Source organism: Chenopodium quinoa, unplaced genomic scaffold (genome assembly GCF_001683475.1).
Source record: "Chenopodium quinoa cultivar QQ74 unplaced genomic scaffold, ASM168347v1, whole genome shotgun sequence".
NCBI lineage: Eukaryota > Viridiplantae > Streptophyta > Magnoliopsida > Caryophyllales > Amaranthaceae > Chenopodium > Chenopodium quinoa.
Genome location: NW_018743074.1, coordinates 995,570 through 1,004,772, shown reverse-complemented (window position 1 = coordinate 1,004,772; position 9,203 = coordinate 995,570).

The window sequence follows — 9,203 nt, the reverse complement described above, 5'->3', positions numbered from 1 at the left end:
GAAATGATAAAGGGAGAACTTCACAAGAGGGGGTACCTTCAACCCTTCTTAAAGTGTGTTACTCCAGAAAAGGGACGAGAGATACTAGATGATCTTCACTCTGGTTACTGTGCTTCTCATATAGGTGGTAGGATGCTTGCTCAAAGGGCAAGGCGGCAGGGCTACTTTTGGCCTACTTTGGAGGCCGATGCAATGGAGATGGTGAAAAAATGTGACAAGTGCCAAAGGTTTGGCAAACTAATTCACCGTCCGGCTACTGACCTCACTACCATTCACAGCCCACTACCGTTTGCTAAGTGGGGCATGGACATTCTGGGTCCATATACGCCTGCTACAGGCGGAAGAAGGTACATACTTGTTGCCGTCGACTACTTCACAGGGTAGAGGCGGAGGCTGTAAAGGGAATCAAGACGAAAGATGTAATTTCATTCATTTGGAGAAATGTCATCACTCGGTTCGGGGTTCCCATGTCTATGGTTTTTGATAATGGTCCCCAATTTGAGACGCTTGTTCTCAAAAGCTGGTTGGGTGACCAAGGAATTGCAAACTACTTTGCATCTGTCGGCCGTCCACAAGCAAACGGCCAGGTAGAAGCCTTTAATAAAATCATCTCAGACGGTCTCAAGAAAAAGATTGAACGAGCAGGCGGCCTATGGGCGGATGAACTACCACATGTTCTCTGGGCCATTAGGACGACTGAAAAAGGGGCAACTGGAGAAACTCCATTCCTCCTAACTTACGGTGCGGAAGCTGTTCTTCCAATAGAACACTACGAGCCGACTCTTCGAGTAATGCTATATGACGAAGAGGCAAACTGGGAAGCCATGCGCCTGACATTAGACTCACTTCCTGAAAAGAGGGGCAATGCTGTCTTGCGCCATGAGATCTATCGCCTAAGAATGACTAGATCATACAACAAAAAAGTACACAGGCGGCCACTCAAAGTAGGGGACTTTGTACTTAGAAAAATGGAAGCAGTTGGTAGGGCTAATGAGTCTGGCAAACTAACTCCCAACTGGGAAGGACCCTACCGAATCTATGAGGAAGTCAGGGACGGTACCTACCGTCTGGAAACACCAGGCGGACAACCGTTGCCTCGAACTTGGAATGTAGATAATCTTAAGAAATATTTCTTTTGAATGATGTAAAGTAAAGAGCTACTTAATAAAAGTTTGCACTTACTATTCAATTTTGTACTACGAGGGGCATGCCGTCTGTACCTTTACAGTCGGCTACTCTCCATTGAGTTTTTCACTCTATCTTCAGAGGGGCATGCCGTCTGTACCTTTACAGTCGGCTACTCTCCATTGAGTATTTCACTCACTATAGGGGCATGTCGTCTGGGCATATAGTCGTCTACTCTCCATAAGAAGATGGCCGACTGGTTCCAAACACATAGCCACCCCCCTAATACTTAGCTAAAAAGATTAGGGCCTGGTCGACCCTGTGCCTAACAGGCGGCTACCCTCCTTTTACTTAGCACCTACGTTCACCAAGAACTTACCAAGGCCACAGGCCGAATGATCAGACCAGGCGCCAAGCCAACTGATCAAATCTACAAAACTAATACGACCTGTCCCAACATCATAGCAGGCGTCCGACGGCATCCCTCCGGATGAAATTCGTCGCAGAGAGCAGCTCCCTTTTGGGTGGAACATTGTTCAATAAACTAATTACACGGCACCTATACGACTGTCCCCAAGGGCAACCACGTAGCCGTTTTTGAGACAAGGATAACTCTATCACTAACCAAACCAGTGGTAGCAGTTGACATCTGAGTCAGATGACCGCCTGTATTACTTGGGATAAATGCAGGGGGTACCTCTTGAGTTAATAGCCAACAAACATTGGCGAATCAAGGGGTCTAGTCGGCCTCCGCCGCCTGGTACCTCTACTACTCAATCAAGAGTGACGGCGACTGAGTAACTCCAACGTTAACTCATAGTCACTCCCTCAAATTTGGTATGGAACCTAAAACGTTTGAGTAGACTGCCTGTTTTTTGGCAAACAGGGGCACTCAAACCACTATTCCTACTAGGTAACCTATTGAGTTAATAGCCAACAAACATTGGCAAATCAAGGGGGTCAGCCGGCATCCGCCGCCTGGTACCTCCACTACTCAATCTAGATTGTGACGAAGACTAAGTAACTCCTATGTTAACTTAATAGTCACTCAACTTAGTTAAGGCCTAAAAGGTATGAGTCGTCCGCCTGTTTTTAACAAACAGGGGCTCTCAACCACTACTCTTGCTAGGTTAACAAATTATGAGTTAAAAGCCAACATTGGCGAATAAAGGGAAACAACCGGTACCCGCCGCTTGTTATCTCTACTACTCAGTTCCTTGGCGACTAGGTAATACTCTATTTACTTGGTCAGACCACTTTCGTACTTGGTTAAATTTACAAATGACAGGACCGCCTGCCTAAAAAGGATCCAGACAAAATAGTTCGAATACTGATTGGATAAATGGCCGACTGATCGTCTATCCTGGAAACAGACAACCAGTCGTCCAGGGGCATAGGCGGCGTACTAACTATCCGTACCTGTCTGCAACGTTCGGCCATGTAAAACAGTCGGTCTAGTGAACAATTGGATATTAGATATGGAATACTTAGACAAATTTGAAGCAAAACAAAAATTCATTAAAAATAAGCCGGTCATTAAAGACCAGCAAAATATTCAAAGCCCCGGCCCCCTGGCCGGGTAAATACAAAGCAAACGGCACGCAGGCCGTGGAAAGAATACATAAAGCTTAAGAAGGGGGCAGTTCAGTATTAGCAGCTGCCGCCTGGTCAGCACTATTCTTGCTGGACTCGGCTTCAGCTGCATCCTTTTTTGATGCCTTACCCCCAAGCGGCACAAGCGCCACTACCGGCTCCTCCTCCTCCAACGCTTCCCCCAACGCCTCTTCTTCAGCAGCCGCCAGGATCTCTTGATTATATGTTTCCCTGGCGGTACGTTTTTTCCCAAAAGGCAAAGTCGGCACTGGGGAAGAGGCGGCCCCAGGTCATGCGCTGGATTTGAGCGGAGTCTTCCATCATCTCCCGGACCAGCTCTTTCTTCTCTTGCTCGGCCTTTTCCGAGAGCTCTTGGGTAAGACTCTTCTCCTGGGTCACCAGGCGTTCCTTTACGCTGGCCAAGGATTTCTCCATGGCTTCGTAAGAGTACATTTTCAGGCGAAGAGGTTTCAGCTCGGCCTTGAGATTTGTGATGGTCGCCTCCAGCTCGTCATTCTTCTTCTGGGCCGCCTCTAACTGAGCCCGAACAGCGGCGGTAGCCTGCGCCTGATAATAAAGAATATCAATGGTCAGTACTTCATTTTGGGCAATTTGAAACATTGCCTTATCACAGTCAGAGGCGGCCATAGCTTTTGCAGCCTTTACCTCTTTGTTCTTCCGATCAAGCGGCTTGCGAAGGCCGTTAACTCGGAGCAGGGCCTAAGTACAAAAAAAACAGGCGTCAGTTTCCAAACAAAAAAGAAAACAGGCGTCCAGAAATTCAAATACTCAAAAATATGCTAAGTATACCTCAGCAAGGACCCCTGCAATCCCGTCAAGGTCAAGGGTGCCGACACCCCTGACCGCCTCCCTTTCAGTTGGAGGAACTGCCCTGATCATAGACTTGGCCATCTCTACCAAGTCAGGCTCCTGGGGGCCGGCTGCATCAAGCATAAACAAACGGATTAGACTTAGTAACAAAGGGAGCAAGTCTAAAATTTACAAGGACAACTTCATACCTCTAGGCGGCCCAGTTGGAGTTTTAGAAGAAGTGGCCGGCTGTTTCTCAGCCGCCACCTGTTTCCTGGCAGAACCAGGAGAGCTCCCAACAGTCGTCTTCCGGGCCTTGGGGTCCGGCTGTTGGGAAGATGAAGCTCTTGGAGCACCCGTCTAAAAAAAGAAGAAAAAAGTCAGTATATGCATAAACACTCCAAAAAGAGGGTGAAAGGTTCGGAGCTCACCAAGGGTGACCCCTTCTTGGGGGAGTCGGTTGAAGCTTGTTGCATTATAGAGGCCCGCAACATGGCCGCCGCAGTCTTGGAGGCGGTGATTTTGCTCATGGCGTCAGCTGCAAAAACAAACAGCAAAGTTAATAAAAGATAAACAACAAATGTATGGAACAACAGAGTATACGACAGGCCGACTACCTCTTGAGCACCAACTGCTGAGGCCGCAGGCGGCCAAAAAGTACTCGTCATAGAGCCACTTGAAGCTCGGGACGCAGTGCAGGGGTACTTGCTCTCGTACCCCTGAAGTAGAGTCGACCCTCGACTCTACTTTAAAGAGTCCTTTATCAAGGATCTCTTTCTTAGCCTTGGGGGGAACAGGCGGCATGCTACGGCCGCCTGCAAGAAGGGGCGGATTCCTGTTCCACCTATTGAAGCGCTTGTTCTGCTCAATGTCTGAACTCTCAATGATGAGGAAGGTGCTCCGCCAGTCCTTCCACTTGTTTGCTTTACCTCTTGTCATGAGGTAGCCCCTGTGGCTTGTCAATTGATACCAGCCGGTACCGCCTGTCTTAGGGGTCCGGCTGAGATAGTTCATATGGGCGAAAGCCTCGAAGCTCGGCTCCACCCCGTGCAGTTCGCACCCGGCCACATAGCCGAGTACGTTGACCCAGGAGTTTGGGGCTAACTGCCATAACCCCAACTCATACCCATCCAAAATCCGCTGAACAGCCGGATGTAATGGGAAGCGAAGCCCTGCCTTGATGGCCGCCTCGTAGCAGCCAAAGCAGGAGCTTTCATAACTGGAACCAGCCGGCCAGACGACTGTGTCTTCTGGATCCGGCACAAACACTAGAAAGTCGGGGCCCATGGTGTGGTTTGCAATAAAGCTCTCCACTTTCTCTTGCATGGCTGTGATTCGGCCCCGAGGTACCGTGCAGTAGTAGGGGGTATTTAGCTCTCGGTAAGAGGCGGATGGTTCCGCCCAATTGTCCCCCTTCTCAACTGCGTGAGAAAGTCTCGCCTCTTGCAGGCGGCTGTTTTTCTCTTCTGTACCCAAAGAAGCATGGCCAGAAGAGCTTGAATCGGAATCGTCCTCCGACGAGTCTGAAGAGGACGACTCCTCCCCTCTCCCGGAGGGGCCCGCCTCCTCTCTTTGAAAAAGAGCAGATTTGTTAACTGTTAAATGGGAAGGGGTCACTATGACTCCCCCCACAGAATTGCCGGCATCCAGGTCGCCTTGTTTCACTTCCACATCTGGCGCCTGGTCAGATGTTTCACTAAGCGGCACCCTGTGGGAGGAGCCGTCTGAATTTGAGATCCTAGCTGTCTTTTTCGTTCTGGCCATCCTGCTCTGCATAGACACAGATACAGTCGGACTTTGTATAAAGGGCAAAGATGGGTCCGGAAAAGGGCAGGCGGCACTCCTAGTCCTAGATTCAGCCGTCCCCGGTGACCGGCTGATCACTAACCTAGGTCGTGTCGTGTGCTTCCGTGGTGCCATTTCAGAAAATAAAAAGAAAATTAAGAGTAAAAGAACTGAGTTACCTGAACGAGTGACGGTTGATGAAGTTCTGGAAATCCGGTGCAGTCGGCTTGTCAGAACAGGCGGTAGGCAGAAAAGGTCCAAAATGTCAGAGCAAGTTCAGGGGTCCGAATGTTCTCAAATAGTTCTCGAAGTGTGAAAATGACTCAAGGCAACTCTCCCTTATATAGGCGAAGTGAGAAGGCGAAGGGTCACTTTCAGAATTCAAAATTTGGGCGGGAAAATCTCTCGTCCTTTCGCCGACTGACACCTGTAGCAGGCCGTCGCCCGTTACAGTGCCACCTGTGAGGGGCAAATGATTAGGGGATTTTGCTCCCACCAATCGGAATGCGCCACGTGGACCAATCAGGTCCTGCCAAGTGTCTCCTAGTTGGAACTGTCAGGGCTTGCCACGTGGCACGCGCTTATTCGTCCACCTTGGACCTGTTATGTCACGACATGTGGCATACTCCATGCCTAATGGAGAAACCGGCCACCCAGGCCCAACTTCCGAGGGAAGCCCAATCGGCCCTAGGTTAACCTAAACCTAAGATGGGCACGTTTTCCAAGGTTATAAATACCTCCCTTAATCCTCATTAAGAAAAAAACACAGAAACATTACGGAAAAAACACATTAATTACACAGTAATAACCGGCCGATCTCGCTAACAAAGCAGATTACCTACGTTAATCACTCTCACCTAGAGAGACCTAATCACTTTAATTTCCGCATTAATTACTCCTTAATCGGGTACTAACTTGACCGTTGGAGGCGGAGCTCACAGGAGTCTCCGTTATTTTGCAGGTACAGGCGTCCGGTTCCAGTCTCGAAATTGTAACTCTCCCGCAGGACATCAGAAAACCCCGAAACAAACCCCACTAAATCCGCCCCTGGTTGGATGTGACTCATGTCAGTAAACATGTTGACAAAATCTAATAAAAAAGACTTGCACATTGTTTATAATTTATGTAATTCTTGTATATAGTAACTATCCATTGCTTAACATCCCTGCCTCGTTCTTCTTTTTTAATAAGAATTATATTCTAATTAGGGGCCAAGAAGAGTACAAGAAAAAGATGAAGTTAAGGAAAGGTTAGGTGGATTTCTCTTAGTCTGACTATGGCTTGATCAAATGGATTGATTTATGCTAAAATACATATGTTTATTTTGTATGATTAAGACTATTGTTTTAATTTCTAGTTCTGCAAATTTTGAAAGGAAATTTTATGATTATTTTTTAATATCATCAACGTTAGTATAAGTTTGATTAAGCAAAGCTTGATGTCTTTGAGAAGTGTGAAATTGCTTGCTTGTGATATTGGTAATCTTGCTTTTCTTTATTTCTTGAGTTGTTTATTTTCCTAGATTCTTAGTTTGCTTACTGGTTTTATTGGTCTGTTTGCTTTTATTGGCCTTAATGAAGTTGTTCATATTTACATTGTTTCATATAATACACAGATTTTGTGTTGTACTCGTGATAAATGCTATATTTTACTCAGTTCGTGGTGCTTGATTATAATATAAGATGCTATATTTTACTCAGTTCATGGTGCTTGATTATAATATAAGCACCATTAAAAGGCAGTGTGTGCATGTCAAATTGTGCTTCTTTGATGGAAGGGAATGGTATGCCTCATTTAACAGAAAAATAAGAAGACAATGCTGATGCATATTCTATAGTAATCTTCAACACTTAAATATAATTCTTATGTTGTACTTATATATTATGCTATTTGGTGTATTTTAATGTATATGAATTATGCCTAAGAATTGTTATCCTATCATGATACGTGTGATCTCGTGTATGTGAAGCCTACTATTTTATTGTCTCATAATGAGTCTACTTGGTCTGATTAGTGTTTGTCTGCGAGGTTTGTGTTGTGGCACATTAGTGCAGCAAGGGTAAGAGTATGTTGTGTGTTTGGACCAGATAGACGTGGTTTTATGTAGTCATGTGTCTGCTTTGTTGTGGGCTGTAATGTGTCATAGCGAGCTGGGCTTGTGATGTTGGGTGACAGGGGGTGTGAGGATGGTGCAGAGCAGCAAGAGTGGATAAATGAAGCCTATTAAACTTCATTCTCAGTAGTTGATCCTAAGGTTTGATGCTTTGTCTTCACCTTCGCATTAAGTAATTTACTTTTCAAATCTCTGCTATGTTTGGGTGTGTATGATGCTATAATTTATGTCGAGTTCAATAAAGATTTTGGAAAGCCTATTAGCTCAAATGGTAGAACAATGTGCCATTGCACATACGTGTAGGTTCGAGTCCTACATAAGTTGGAACTATATATATAGTGATTTAAAAGTTTGGAGAGTTACATGCATGACATGCCCATTTTTAGATGTATAATTGCATAATAGTATAATACCAACTATGTCACAATCTTCCACAAGGTAAGCCCATCTAATAATCTATGGTTACATGTACACTTATCTATAATTCTTTTATTTTGGGTTAAACCAAAGCTTACTAAACAATATAGGTAAGCCTATCTATTTTGGAATTTTATCCAATAGCACAATTGCAATTTTATCCATCCCAATACAATGTTTACATACATAATCAACATTCAATTCCCAATTTACCAAAGTACCTAATTAAAAAATATACCATGTCAAATGTAAGACACTATATTAACTATTAAGTATATCTTACACGGTACATCAATAAAACTCTAAATCAATCCAACTTTGATTCGTTTACATTAATAATTAATAAACTACTTTGATTCATTTCCTACAATAACCAAAAAAGCAACAACAATTAGACTAACTCAATGATTTCTATGTTAGGGTTTACAATGCAATTCTACACAACAAGAATCACTTAACTATGGTGGACAAACCCTAGAATGTGTATAAATTCCAACGAAATTTACAACACCAAATACTTAACGTAGTATTACAAACCAAGCACTGAATTAACAATGTAAAACAGAAATTACAACAAAATAATACTAATATGAAAGATTCTTTACTTGCCTCACTCCAAGCCAAAAACCACCAAGAACATGAGAAAACCAATGACCGCGTGAGTCTTCTATACTGGATACTTGTCTAAGGCGTGTATACACTTTCCTAAAGTGATAATTTCCCCCACCTCGGTGCTTGGGTTGAAACCGGAAACTCACTTTGAGATACAATAGACAACACCACACTCTAAGCACAAAGATGTGTGATAAGATGATTAAATTCTTAAAAAATAACTTAATTGATAGAGTTTTCTATAAGAGATTGCAAGTTTCTTAGAGAAAAGTGTGAAGAAGAGTGAAAAACTTGGAGAGGAATTACAGAGAGAGCCAAAAGCATACTACGTTATTCTTTTAATTTCGCAATTACAAGAACAATCGAAATCGCAACTGCTAGTAGGAGCGGGCGCTCGCACCAGAGGAGCGGGTGCTCCTCATGGCCCCGCGGGCGCGGCGTTTCAGCCCGCGGACAGGGAAATCACAGATTTCACCAAACTTTCTGGAGATGCCTGGCCACGCCCATGCCACGGGCGCGGCCACCATGCCGCGGGCGCGGCTTTCCGTGGCTTCCAGCCGCGACCTCTCCATTAAAGGAGAGGGCTCTTTTCTACCACACTCTAAATTTCTAACATTCTAAACATACAACAACAGTCGTAACACAAATCAATGCGCGCGCATAGGTCTGCACTTAGTATATAAAAATGAATGCTTCACTTAAAATTCCCTTATAATGTTTTTTTTTTTTAAAAAAAAAAAAATCCTTA